Source organism: Delphinapterus leucas, chromosome 8, assembly GCF_059928025.1.
Source record: "Delphinapterus leucas isolate spDelLeu-1000000601 "Yukka" chromosome 8, BTC_Dleu_Yukka2, whole genome shotgun sequence".
Taxonomy (NCBI): Eukaryota; Metazoa; Chordata; class Mammalia; order Artiodactyla; family Monodontidae; genus Delphinapterus; species Delphinapterus leucas.
This window is the reverse complement of record NC_143136.1, coordinates 8,204,122-8,218,075: the sequence shown is the minus strand read 5'-3', so window position 1 is coordinate 8,218,075 and position 13,954 is coordinate 8,204,122. Positions and strand designations below refer to the sequence as shown.

At 39.6% G+C, this 13,954-nt stretch overlaps 1 protein-coding gene across 4 annotated transcripts in view; it reads left to right on the top strand.

Moving 5' to 3' along the window:
- The first annotated feature begins 1,740 nt into the window (after positions 1-1,740).
- The window catches only part of DIS3L2 (DIS3 like 3'-5' exoribonuclease 2), a 388,363-nt gene continuing 376,149 nt past the window's right edge, over positions 1,741-13,954 (top strand). For 2 of the 4 annotated variants that reach the window (XM_089916220.1, XM_089916217.1), the window contains exon 1: positions 2,146-13,954. This exon is cut by the window's right edge. The gene's annotated coding sequence lies outside the window, so the exon portion shown is untranslated. The other 2 variants (XM_089916218.1, XM_089916219.1) reach the window with 2 other exon arrangements.

Sequence of the window (13,954 nt, the reverse complement as noted above, 5' to 3'; positions counted from 1 at the left end):
TTTATCTGTTATACTTCATGTATTTGGGGCTTCCTTTTTCTAGGTTACAAGTTAATTTTGTCCCTTCTGTTCACAAAACAGTTAACTTTCCTTTACCAAATTGTAACCATTTTCTGGTCCTGCCTTGTTGATGTTACTCCTAGGCCCCTTTGGCTGATATGCCGGGTGTTCTAAACTCTTCAGCCACACATTCTGAATTTCATGGTTTCCTTCCATGGATGTATGGTCACATCCATTGTGGATGGATTTATTAGGCTCTCAGAAAAGAATAATATTTCTCTTTTGGGGGGAGCTTATTGTAATACTTGTGATAATGGAAATGGACTGGAATTATGGAGATATGCTTGTGGGGCAAGCCTCTCATCCTAACTCGCTCCAGCATGTGCCGCGGTTATCCTTTGGCCCATATGAGGAAGTGTAGGGCCCACTTCACTTCGAGGACATGGGGATATGTCCATCTAGCCCTGCAGTGTTCACACTGGCTGACACTGCACTTTCTGCCAGCAGTCCAATCTCAGGGGGATCTCTCTGTTCAATTTATGTACAAAAATTGTCCTTCCTCTTCTATTCCTGCTTCTAACTATTTTTGGCTTCATCTCCCATTTCTGGCCCTGAAAGCCCAGCTACTGTTTTCAATCCTTTGTCTTTTTCTTCTTCTGGATCTTCCCATCTCTGGCTCTATTGGGCTCTCTCCCATCCATTGAATCCCTGGACCTCTACCGCCCTCTGCTTCCTGTCCTTGCTGAGCTTCTTCCACTCTCTACAGTTTGAATAGACAAGTTTTGCCTACATCACAGTTTTGCTGAGGGGTTTGGAAGGGACCTGTGTGAACGTTAAAAACCAGAGGCCCATGGGTTCTTTTATTCTTTAGGCAAACATTGACTGAGGCCTTTGTATGTGGCAGGCACTGTAGATGCAAGGTTAAATAACAAATATTTTCCACCTTCAAGGAGATTGGTTATGAGTAGAGAAATCCTGAAATTTGCAAGTACTGTGACAGTGCTCTTGAAAACATTAAGGCATTCAGGAACAATTTAGTGTATCTCTTTCCCTTGTTTCAACAAGGAAAATATGGTGGTAGGCTCCTTCACTATACAGATTCAAGCCACTGACAACTTTGACAACCTAGTCCTGAATTTTGATTTTTCTATGGTCACCACTGGGCTCTGGATCCCCATGGCATTTTACACTGGTGATCACCTCCTTACTGAAATTCTTCTGCTGTCTCCTCAGCAGCCTTTCAAACAAACGTTCTGCCTGCTCTTTGGGGGTTCCTCCTCCTTAGTTCACAGCTACCATATTGATGTTTTCTAGGTTCCATCCTTAACGATTCTCTCCTCTCTACACACTTCCCTGGGCAGGGCGTACAGACCTTTCAGTGGGTTTCTCAGTCGAGCCTACAGTCTTCCCTGGAACACTCTTCCCTACACTTTTAACTTGGTTGAGGTCTCCACCATCAGCTTTTCCCCACCTGAGCCTGGGTAGGCCCCCAGGGCAAGCTCCCCTAGCTTCCTTCACTTGCGCATCCCAGTACTATATGCAGGATACTGCCTGACTGCCCTCCCACCTGCCTATCCGTTCGGAGGGCAGGACCATGCCTGGGTTGCCCCCTTCAGTATCCCGGGGCCAGCCCTGCACCTAGCCCTGAGCAGGTGCTCACTAACCGGGTGTGGAGTAAATCAAAGGATGAGTAAAACCTTGTCACAGGAGAGGACCGGCGTGGCTACACCCATAAGCTAGACGTTGGGGGCAGGCGTCGCCGGCTGGGTGAGAGGCGGCCCGGCGGGTCACAGCACTGAGGATTGGGGCTGGGGGCATTCAGGAGCAGGGGCGGGAGGGCTCCCGCCAGCGGCTGGCCCCTCAGCAGGGGGCCGGGCAGCAACAGCCATCGGCTACAGCCAGTCGTCTCCGCGAGGCCAGGCCATAGAAGTCGGCATTGCCCTCCGCCTAGCCCTGCCCTGCTCCGGCCGCCGCAGCGCAACTACAACAGACCACCGCCTCCGCCGCGCACTCACCCCGCGCCTCACTTTTGGCCCCTCCCAGCCACCGTTGCCTCCATAACTCAGCGCCCGTGACCCGGAAGAGCATTCTCCTTAGCAACTGCGGGACCGCGGCGGCGCTTGCCTCCTGGGAGACAAGGTGAGGCCTCCCCGTCCCCTCCTCGCGCGCCCCACCTCGATGCCTCCCCAGGAGCGACCCCGGGTCTGGCCTTCGAGGCCTCCGTATCGCTTCGGGGGGCACCTGCGCCGGCGGCCCCGGGCGAGTGCCCTCTGCCTCTGGAATCGCTCCCCGGCCCTGGCGTCGCCCCTGCCCACCCCACGTTCCTAGCCCACCCGGTCTCCCAGGCCCGTCTCCTCGCCCCCGAGCCCCGCCGGCCCTCCCTTGTAGCCTAGTATGGGGTCCTGGGAGGAGAAGCAGAGTTAAACAGGGCCTATTGCTGTAGAGAGAACGCTTCCCGAGGTTCGGGTCACCTGTGGACGCGTTCTTATGGGTCCGGATACAGATGTTTGGGATTGACAGGGATGGGGCTCCTTAGGATCCTTGAACAGCAGCCACTTTATTGTAATACTTGGTGTTTGCCTGCCGCTTGGCGCTTTACAAACTGGTATACTTTATCTGCTTCGTTGATCGTGGAGGTTCATTTAATCCAGCGTTTTGAACTGATCCTTTAACTGGGAATTAGCTTTCCAGTTTTTAGTGCGTTTAGTATTTTGTAAGTTGGATTTTGTGTCTACAGAAGGAGTTCTCCTTGGGACTGAGTAGGTTTGGGAAGAATTTCAAGTGAAATTTGCTACGTTGCAGAAGTAGGGGCAGGTGTTGTTAATATCTTTGATTTACATTTGAAAACAGGTTCAACACAATTCTGTTAAAATCCCAGCAGGCTTTTTTTCCCCCAGAAATTGACAAAGTAAAATTTATATGAAAATACAAGAGACTGAAAACCTCCCTTAACTGAGTTTGAAGAAGTGGGACTAAGGAAACTCTAAGCCTTATTTGAACATTGTTGGATAACTACATTAAAATTAATCCAATGACAGTGGAGCTAAAACTGAGACATATGAACAGTTTTCAAAAATGACATTATATGGGACTAAAATGCAGGAGTTTATATATCAAAATCCATTATTCAAAACAGTGTAATTTCATTTCAGCTCAATAAGTATTTATTAAGTACTTACAGTGCTCAGCAATTGCTTAGAGACATAGAAGAGCCAGAGAAATTTATACAGGCATCTGAATTGATTTTTTTGGTAAGAATTGAATAGGGATTTTAGGCTCAATTGCTTTGGGCATCCTCCAAAGACTCATTTCTGAAGATGCACAAACTCTTAAGCAGACATTCTGTGATATTTTATTGCTTTCTTACAGGTTTGGTGCCCATTTATTCACTTATTCAACAAGTATTTGAGTGCTTACTTGGTACTAGGCACTGTGTTTAGCACTGGAAATTGGGGAGAGTGAATGCATGCATGACCCAGTCCTCAGCAGATGCAATCAGATTAATCACAATGTAAAACTGCAACTGTGACAAGTATTTGAGTTAGGGAAGTCACAGAAGTGACATTTGAACTGAGATCTGAAGGATGCACAGGAAGGGAAGAATGATCCAGTCAGAAAAAACAGCAAGGGCAAAAAGACCATGTGATGGCAGGGTTCATGGAGAGGACTGGGGACTTAAGATACAGATCTGTGTATCTCTCAGGAAGAGTGTAGAAGAATCTAGTGAGAGAGGGGGTTGGAGAGGTGGGCCAGAGGGTGCTGGGCCTTGTAAGCAGGTTGAAGAGTTTATCTTTGGAGTAAAGAGAAACCTCTGTACAGTTTTACTTAGAGACTTAGGCTAGATTGTGGGTGGGGATGACACAGTTAGATTGTGTTTGACTAGCCTGCTTTGTATCCTCTACTCTTGCTTAGTGTTTGCATTGTCTTCTCTTTCTTCGTTTTCTCAACATGCTCCTTCAGCTTTATTGCCGTTGAGGGAGACTCCATGTACCATTAGCAAGGCACATCTACTTTTTTTTTAATTGGGAAAAAAGGAATTTTAGGGATTAGAATTGGACATTAGAAGTCAGTTGAGTTGAAATATTTTTGCATTAGTATGACTGCTAGGAGACTAATTTCTGTGACTCTTTTTAAAATTGTGGTTAAAAAAATACATGGTATAAAATTTACCCTCTTAACCATTTTTAAAGTGTGCAGTTAACTATATTTACATTGTTGTGTAACATCGCTAGGACTTTTTCATCTTGCAAAACCAAATTCTGTACAACTGCCTATTTCTCCTTCCCACCAACTCCTGGCAACCACCCTTCTACTTTTTATTTTCATGATTTTGACTACTCTAGATATCTCATATAAGTGAAATCATACAAGGTGTGTCCGTCCATTTGTACTTTCATACTCCTTCTCTGTAATATCCTTCTTCTCCCATCAGTCAATTCAAATCCTACCAATTCTTTAAGGCCCAGTTCCTCTCCCTTGTCTTTCAACTTGAATTAATAGATCCAGAGTGGGAGAGGCCTTAGAAATTATCCTGTCTTATTCTAGGTGAGAAAATAGAGTCCTGTAGAAGTTTCAGTGATTAACCCAAGGACAGACATCTTAGTGAGTTGGGGCAGAGTTGGGACTAGAGCTCTGGTCTTTCAACTTCTGGGTGGGTGCCTTTACTGCTTCAGTCTGCTTACATGTTGTGATTTTGTGCTTTATTCTTTAGTTAGACCAGAAGTACCACTGTGGCGCAGAAACTGATTTCCACATCCCCATTCCAATATGTTGAGGCATATTTGATGCCTAGGAAGTATTAGTTGACGAATTGATTGTCTTTAGGACTTTCATTGCCTAGAAGGTGACTCTGCATAAAATTTTGAACTTCATTGATTCAGATCCTTGATTATATTAATCAAATTTACATTGGTCCTTCTGCAGTTGAATGATTCTTTCACTTTTGCCATCAGAGTTGAGACTCTCTCACTTTTTCCTGTCTTTATTGCATGTATTTGCCCATGGCATGTATACTTGGGTTCCCCTGCACATTTTGATGAGGAAGCCATCAGAAATGAAAAAGAACACATTAAACTTTTTAGGTTAGCTGATTTATTTGTGAGTTTTATTACTGCTAAATGGTTTTGAAAGAGTCATATTTGTACTACATTTTATAGTGTTCATCTCACAATGCTTACAGACTAGTTGATTTTAGGTATTGGACTGGAAATTATTTTGAGGTGGCTCAGTATTTTAAGTACAAAAAAAGTATAACAAAGTGTTTTCTGGTGTGAGGAAGATTTGTAAATTTTTATTTTCAGTTTCCCCGTTTATTCCAGACTTTGGTTTTCTGTAATGTTGACCAGCCTTATAGGATCAGCCTTATAGGATACAGTTTTTAGAGTATCCTTTTACTATAACCTTCAAAAAGTTTTTTGTTTTATCTGGGGAGTTTCTGTGGGAAATGAAGTTCATTTTCATTCAAGTACTACTAAGCACATGTTCAAATCAAAGTGTGGGCCTGGAATAGTTCTGTAAATCCCTCTGCCGTCCGGCTATTGGTGCCATTATTGGTGACGTGAGAGAAATTCAGCCGGAATTCTTGTTATCTTTATTAGACTGAGGTGGTGGAACTGCACAAGATGCTCGTTTGTGTCATGTAACAGGAGGTAGAAGGATTTGACAATAAGAACTTTTCAGATAGCATTTTATTTGGAACCATAGCAAGAACTTGATGCCCCAGAGTTGCAATTATGTGATTAACTCTCGTGTTGATGCTAGATTTAGTCAAGTTTAGTCAGCCATTAGTCTAAAAAAACTTCTTTCCCAATTTTTAAAAATTGTGATAAAATACACGTAATATAAAATTTACCATCGTAACCATTTTTTGGTGTACAGTTCAGTGGTATTAAATACATTCATAGTGTTTTGCGATCATCACCACCATTCATCTCCAAAAACTGAAACTCTATACCCATTAAACCACCATTCTTCCCAGCCTCTGGCAACTACTAGTTTGCTTTCTGTCTCTGTGATTTTGACTACTGTAATTACCTCATATAAGTGGAATCACACAGTATTTGCCTTTTTGTGCATAATGTTCTCAAGGTTCATCCATATTGTAGCATATGTCAGAATTTCCTTTTTAAGGCTTGTATGTATATACCACATTTTGCTTATCCATTGATCCATTGATGGACACTTAGGTTGTTTCCACATTTAGCTGTTGTGAATAATGCAGCTAATGGACATGAGTGTTCAGTCCAACTACTTCTGATTCTTTCTTAAAACCCAGTAATAGCTGCCTCTTGGATGCACTAGTGGTGGCAGACAAGAGATAGTGTTCCCACTAGTAGGAAGGGACTTTGATGTTACACAAAGCACAGTGAAAATGTCTGATGAAATTAGCTGGAGATAAGGGCTAATGAAGAGGTACCTTGCCCTCAGAAAATGCCTTCTAATTAGAAAGTTAAGAGGAAGGGGATTATCATTTATGGAGCCCCTCCTATGTGTTGAGTAATTCACATGTATTATGTCATTAAATATCAATTGTTGCCCATTGAGAAAGGGTATTCACCTCTTTTACTGAGGAGAATATAGAGGCTCAGGAAGTTTACCTAGGTCATAAGGCAGTAAGTGTTAGAACTAAAGTATGGACACATGTCTGTCTGATTCCGAAGTCCATATTCCTTCCACCACAACACATTGTGCTACTTCTCTAAATCAGGTTCTGATTTCAGCATGAGTGCTACGTATGAGAACATCGACATCAGTTCTAGAGGAACCATAAGGAAAAGGGCAAGTAATGAAGCAGATTGATACAATAGGGAGTTACCTGTTCCCTGTGGTTTAAAAAATCCTTCAAATGAAGGACAGTAATTGTTGGGAGTATTTGATAGACTTGAGAGCTTGGGTACCTAAACCAGGAGGAGGCAGGGAGTTATGTAATGCTAATTGAGTAACTTTGCCCTTTAGATTCCTCTGAGGCTTCCTTTAATGAAATTGGATTGTTTCTATCTCCCATTAGGATTTGATGAGGAAGAGGTTTGTAGTGATTGTTTAGGTGCTGAGGGATTTGGAGAGAAGCCCCAAACATTTCTGTTTAACTTCACCTCATTTATAGAGCGTTTCTCTACATGGGAAATAGTTGCTCCTTTCCCTCTTTGCCTTGGTCAGCTTTAGTTAGTTTTAGAGGATTGAATATGAAACTGTAGCAGCAGTTATATGAGGGAGGAGATAACAGCACATGGTTATTTTTGTTTTAATCATACTTAAAATCAACAATTTACATGGTTTGTTATTCTTTTTAGTTATTTTACGTTTTTTAAATGAAAACATATTTGAATTGTTCATAGATCTTTTGCTCCAATAAGACATTTGTTTTCTTTATGATTTACTGAATTTTGCCAGTTCAAATCAGTCTTAATAGTTTGGAAGTAAGGATGCCCTATAAATTTTATGACTAAAATATACATTATTAATAGGGAATACTTTTAATGATTGAATTAGGAACCAACTTGTATTGTGAAGCATTATTAGTTATTGGTTAAGACCATATATATATATATATTTTTTTTTTTTTGCAGTACGCGGGCCTCTCACTGTTGTGGCCTCCCCCGTTGCGGAGCACAGACTCCGCACGCGCAGGCTCAGCGGCCATGGCTCATGGGCCCAGCCGCTCCGTGGCATGTGGGATCTTCCCGGACCGGGGCACGAACCCGTGTCCCCTGCATCGGCAGGCGGACTCTCAACCACTTTGCCACCAGGGAAGCCCCAAGACCATATTTTTTAAAAGCTGGATAATTGAGGTGTTGTCAACTTACTATAAATTGTATGTATTAAAAGTATACAATTTATTAAGTTTTGATATATGTATATACTCAAGAGACTATTATCACAAACAAGATAGTGAACATATCCATCACCCTCAAAGCTTTCATTACATCCCTTGCTCCTTGACCCCCATGCCAGACAACCACTGATCTTTCTGTAATTATATATTAATTTTATTTCCTAGAATTTCCTGGAATTTTATACAACTGGAATCATATAGTATATAGTTATGCTTCTTTCACTCAGCATAATTATTTTGATATTTATCCTTTTTTTTTAATGTATCAGTAGTTGATTCCTCTTTAATGCTGAGTAATATTCCTTTGAATGGACGTACCAGAAGTTTATTAATACATTCACCTGTTGATGGATGTATTGGTTGTTTCTAATTTTTAGTTGGTAACAAATGAAGTTGCTATGAAAATTTGTGTACGGGCCTTTGTGTGGATGTATACTGTTATTTCTCTTGGTTAAATACCTAGAAGTAGAATGGCTAGATCATATGGTAGGTATATGCTTAACTTTTAAAGCAACTGTCAAAGTTTTGGAAAGTGGGTGTACTATTTTGCATTCCCACCAGCAATGTATAAGAGGTCCAGTTCCTCCTCATCCTTGCCAACACTTGGTATGGTCAGTCTTTTTAACTTTAGACTTTCTTATAGATGTATATTGGTATCTCATTAGGATTTTATTTTATTTTTAACATTTATTTTATTTTTTTTGGCTGCACCATGAGGCATGAGGGATTTTAGCGAGCCTGCACTCCCTGCAGTAGAAGCGTGGAGTCTTAACCACTGGACCGCCAGGGAAGTCCCCTGATTTTAAATTGTATTTCCCTAAGGAAGTGATGCTCTTCATCTTTTCATGACCTTGTTTGCTATCCATATAACTTCTTTGGTGAAATGTCTGTTCAGATGTTTTGTCCATTTTTAATTGGGTGTGTTTCCTTATCACTGAATTTTAGAAGTTCTTTGTATATTCTGGATGTATATCCTTTTTCAGGCATAGGATTTGCAAATATTTTCTCCTAGTCTCTTTTTATTCTCTTAATGATGACTTTTGAAGAGCAGTTCTTAATTTTGATGAAGTCCAATTTACAATTTTTTCTTTTATGGATTGTGCTTTTCTTGCTTTATCTAAAAAATCTTTGCCTAAGTTAATATCACAATGATATTCTCCTGTGTTCTGGAAGTTTTACTTGTAAATCTATGATCCACTTTGAGTAAATTTTTATATATAGTGCAAGGTATGGATCAAAGTTCATTTTTTAAATATATGGAATTCAAAAAAAAAATAAACAGAATGCAATTTTTTAGAACCATTTGTTGAAAAGACTGTATTCCTTCACTTAATTCCCTTGTGCCTAGGTTATACCTAGGTTGAAAATCTATACATATTTTTGGTTCTCTTTCTGGACTCTCTGTTTCATTGATCTATTTGTAGATATTGATGCCAGTACTACACTGATTTGATTCCTATAGTTTTATAAAAAGACTTGAAGTCAGATAGTGTAAATCCTTCAACTTTGATGTTCTTTTTCCAGACTTTGGCTCTTTGAGGTCCTTTTCATTTCTGTGTTAATTTTAGAATCAGCTTGTCAGCTTTTCAAAAAAGTCCGCTTGAGAATTTGATTCAAATTTTATTGAACCTATAGATAATTTGGCGAGAATGCCATCTTAACATCTTCCAACCCATGAACATTTATTTAGGTTTTCTTTTCTTTCTCTCAGCAATATTTTGTAGTGTTCACTGCACATATCTTGTACATCTTTTGTCACAGTTAGCCCTATGTATTTTATATTTTTGATGCTATTGAAATGATGGTTTTTAAAATTTTATATCTTTGACTGTTGCTAGTATATACAAATATGATTGATTTTTTGTACATTGGCTCTTTGTCAACCTGGCTATGCTTATTTCTTCTAGCAGCTTTTTAAATAGATTTCATTGGATTTGCTACATAAAGATTATGTCATCTGTGAATACAATTTTACTTCTTCCATTTTTAAAATATATTTATTTATTTTTGGCTGTGTTGGGTCTTCATTGCTGTGTGCGGGCTTTCTCTAGTTGCGGTGAGCGGGGGCTCCTCTTTGTTCTGTGGCTTCTCTTGTTGCGGAGCGTGGGCTCTAGGCGTGTGGGCTTCAATAGTTGTGGCACATGGGCTCAGTAGTTGTGGCTGGAGGGCTCTAGAGCACAGGCTCAGTAGATGTGGTGCATGGGCTTAGTTGCTCTGCGGCATGTGGGATCTTCCCAGTCCAGGGATCGAACCCGTGTCCCCTGCATTGGCAGGCGGATTCTTAACCCCTGCACCACCAGGGAAGTCCCTACTTCTTACTTTTTAATCTTTAACTTTTTATTTTTTCTTATTGTACTGGCTTCAGTTCCCAGTACAATGTTAAATAGAAGTGGTGGAAGTAGACATATTTGTCTTATTCCTGATCTTAGGAAGAAAGCATTTAGTCTTTCACCATTAAGTGTGATGATAGCTGTAGGCTTTTGGTATATTTTCTTTGTCATTGAAGAAATTTCCTTCTATTCCTAGTTTGCTGAGAGCTTGTTTTTTTTTTTTTTTTTTAATCAGAAACAAATGTTGGATTTAGTCAAATGCTTTTTCCGAGTCTACTGGGAATGGTTTAATATAGTCAATTACATTGACTTTCAAATATTAGAACTAACCTTGCATTCTCTAGATAAACCCTACTTGGTCCTGATGTGTTATTATTTTTATATGTTGTTGGAATTTATTTCTTTTTTTAAATTTTTTTAAGTGTTCTCTTTTTTTTTACATCTTTATTGGAGTATAATTGCTTTACAATGGTGTGTTAGTTTCTGCTTTATAACAAAGTGAATCAGTTATACATACACATATGTTCCATATCTCTTCCCTCTTGCGTCTCCCTCCCTCCCACCCTCCCTATCCCACCCCTCCAGGCGGTCACAAAGCACCGAGCTGATCTCCCTGTGCTATGCAGCTGCTTCCCACCAGCTATCTACCTTACGTTTGGTAGTGTATATATGTCCATGCCTCTCTCTCGCTTTGTCACAGCTTACCCTTCCCCCTCCCCATATCCTCAAGTCCATTCTCTAGTAGGTCTGTGTCTTTATTGGAATTTATTTACTGAAATTTATTAAAAATTTTCCATCTGTGATTATGACAGATACTGGTTTGGGATGATTTTTCTTGTAATATCTTTGTTTTTGTTTTTGGTATCAGAGTAGTGCTGGCAACCTTCAATGAATTGGATAGTATTTCCTTTCCTTTAATTTTCCGGAATAGTTTGTATCGAGTTGGTATTTCTTCCTTAAATGTATTAAGTACATACACATTTAGAATTGTTATTTGCTCTTGATGAATTAACCCCTTTAATGTTATGAAATGATCTTTAGCCACAGTAATGTTCTGTGCTCTGAAACCTACATTGTCTGATATTAATGAAGCCATTCCGGCTTTCCTTTTGTTAGTGTTAGCATGATATATCTTTTCCATACGTTCACTTTTAACTTATTTGTGTCTTATATTTGAAGTGTTTCTGTAGGCAGCATATTGTTGAGTGTTGCTTTTTAACTAGTCTGACAATCTTGTTCTTTTTGGCCATACCGCGTGGCTTGTGGGATCTTAGTTCCCCGACCAGGGATCAAACCCGTGCCCCCTGCAGTGGAAGCGTGGAGTCCTAACCACTGGACCACCAGGGAATCCCTCCTGACAGTCCTTTAATTGGTGTACTTAGACCATTTACATTTAATGTGATTATTGATATGGTTAAGTTTGATCTTTCATCTTGTTATTTTTCTTTTTTGTCCCATCTATTCTTTGTTTCACTTCTTTCGGATTAATTTTGTTTTTTCTAAAATTGTCCATCTCCCTTGTTGGCTTATTAAGGATAACTATTTATTTATTTAGTGGTTACTTTAGGGTTTATATATACATGTTAAACTTATCACAGTCTACTTTAAAGGATATCATACCACTTCATATATAAAAACTTTGTGTGTGTGTGTGTGTGTGTGTGTGTGTCTGCGTTGGGTCTACGTTGCTGCATGTGGGCTTTCCCTAGTTGCGGTGAGCGGGGGCTACTCTTTGTTGCCGTGCGCGGGCTTCTCATTGCTGTGGCTTCTCTTGTTGCTGAGCACAGGCTCTAGGGCGCGCAGGCTTCCGTAGTTGTGGTGCACAGGCTGTGGAGCACAGGCTCAGTAGTTGTGGTGCATGAGCTTAGTTGCTCTGTGGCATGTGGGATCTTCCCAGACCAGGGATTGAACTCGTGTCCCCTGCATTGGCAGGCAGATTCTTAACCACAGTGCCACCAGGGAAGTCCTTTTTTTGTTTTGTTTTGTTTTGTTTGTTTGTTTTTGAAATCCTTTTAGCAGTATCTTTTAATTTTCCCTCCTGGCCTTTGTGCTCATCATTTTTTTACTTCCACATATATGATCAATTCCAGTATACACTGTTATTATTATTTATAAGTAATCAATTGTCTTTTAAAGAGACTTAAATTTTAAGAATAAAATCTTTATATTTACCCGTAAGTTACTTTTTCTAGAGCTCTTAATTCTTTTGTGTAGATCCAGGTTTGCATCTTTTTTTATCATTTTCTTTCTGCTTTGAGGACTTCAGTGTTTCTGGCCATGCAGGTTTGCTAGTGATGATTATTTCAGTTTTCACATGTCTGAAAAAGTTTGTATTTTGCCTTTGTGTTTGAAAGATATATTTGCTGCATAAAGAATTCTAGATTAACATTTTTTATTTTTAATCAGTGTTATAAGGATTTTGATTCACTCTCTTCTACCTTGGTTGTTTCTGACAAGAAATCTGACCTCTTTATTTCTGTTTCTTGTACTTAATGTGTCTTTTTTTTTTCTCTGCTGCTTTTAACATTTCCCTTTAGACTGGTTTTAACCAAATTGATTATGATTTGCCTTGGTATAGCTTTATGTTTCTTGTGAAACACTGAACTTCTTAAACTGTAGTTTTATAGTTTTCATCAAATTTGGAAAATTTTCAGCTGTTATTTCTTCAAATATTTTTTCTTTCTTTACTTTTCTCAGTCCCCTTCCTCTGCCCTGCTGATTTCAGTTATACATATATTAGGTTGCTTAAAGTCCCACAGCTCACTGATGTCCTCTGTTCATTTTTTTCTGTCTTTTTTTCCTGTTTTTCATTTTGGATAATTCCTATTGCTTTATCTTCAAGTTTACTAATTTTTTCCTCAACAGTGTCTAATCTGCTGTTAATCCCATCCAGTGTAGTTTTCATCTCAGGCATCATCATTTTTATTTCTAGAAGTTTGATTTGGATCCTTTTTATATCTTCACTGTTTCTTAACCTGTTCAGTTTTTCCTCTAACTTTTTAAACATACAATTCTAATAACTACTACTTTCCTGTACTTTTTCATTATTCCTATATATTTTTACATTCTCTCTTTCTTTCTCTTTGTCTCTGCCCCTCTCTTTCTCTCACACACACAGTACCCACATACCCTCTATTTATTAATGAAGTAATGCAAGATACATAATAATTTCCCTATTTTGCATATTTGGATATAGGCTTAAGAAAGCTAGGTAGTTTGGTTTCCTCAAAATCAGACAGTTAATGTTCAGATTAAAATCTAGGTTTTTCACAATGTCTGCTCTTTCCATTACTCCTGCTTCAGTAGGAGAGATAAGACAAGTGTTTAACTAAAACAGAAGCAAGAGTAGGGATGGCACCATAATAGAGAAGGATTATGAAAGATCACAAGGGAGTGTGTAGGTTATAAAAGATTTCCAAGGATGCAGGAAGCATTAGGGATGAGCCTTGAAGGACAAGTGAGATTTTGCGTGATACTCTAAGGAGGGCGAAGCATTTGCGGAGAGAAGAGTGTATTGCAGTATGTGAGATTTGGAAGAGTGAGGCATGTGTTTAGCTGAATTGGGTGTGAATATGGAAAGCAGACGACTAGGGAGGTTAGATTAGACTGAATTGTAGAGTGTTTTTGATGTCTGGCTTTATCACAAGTTTTTTAATATATCTTGTCTTTTCAACTGCTGCATGCCTCTGACACAGAGATGGAGTCTTTTAAAATTTCCCTACATTCCTTAGTACAGTCTTGCACATAATTCATTTACAGCTTTTCTTACTATAGCACCCTTAGTTCTTCTTTA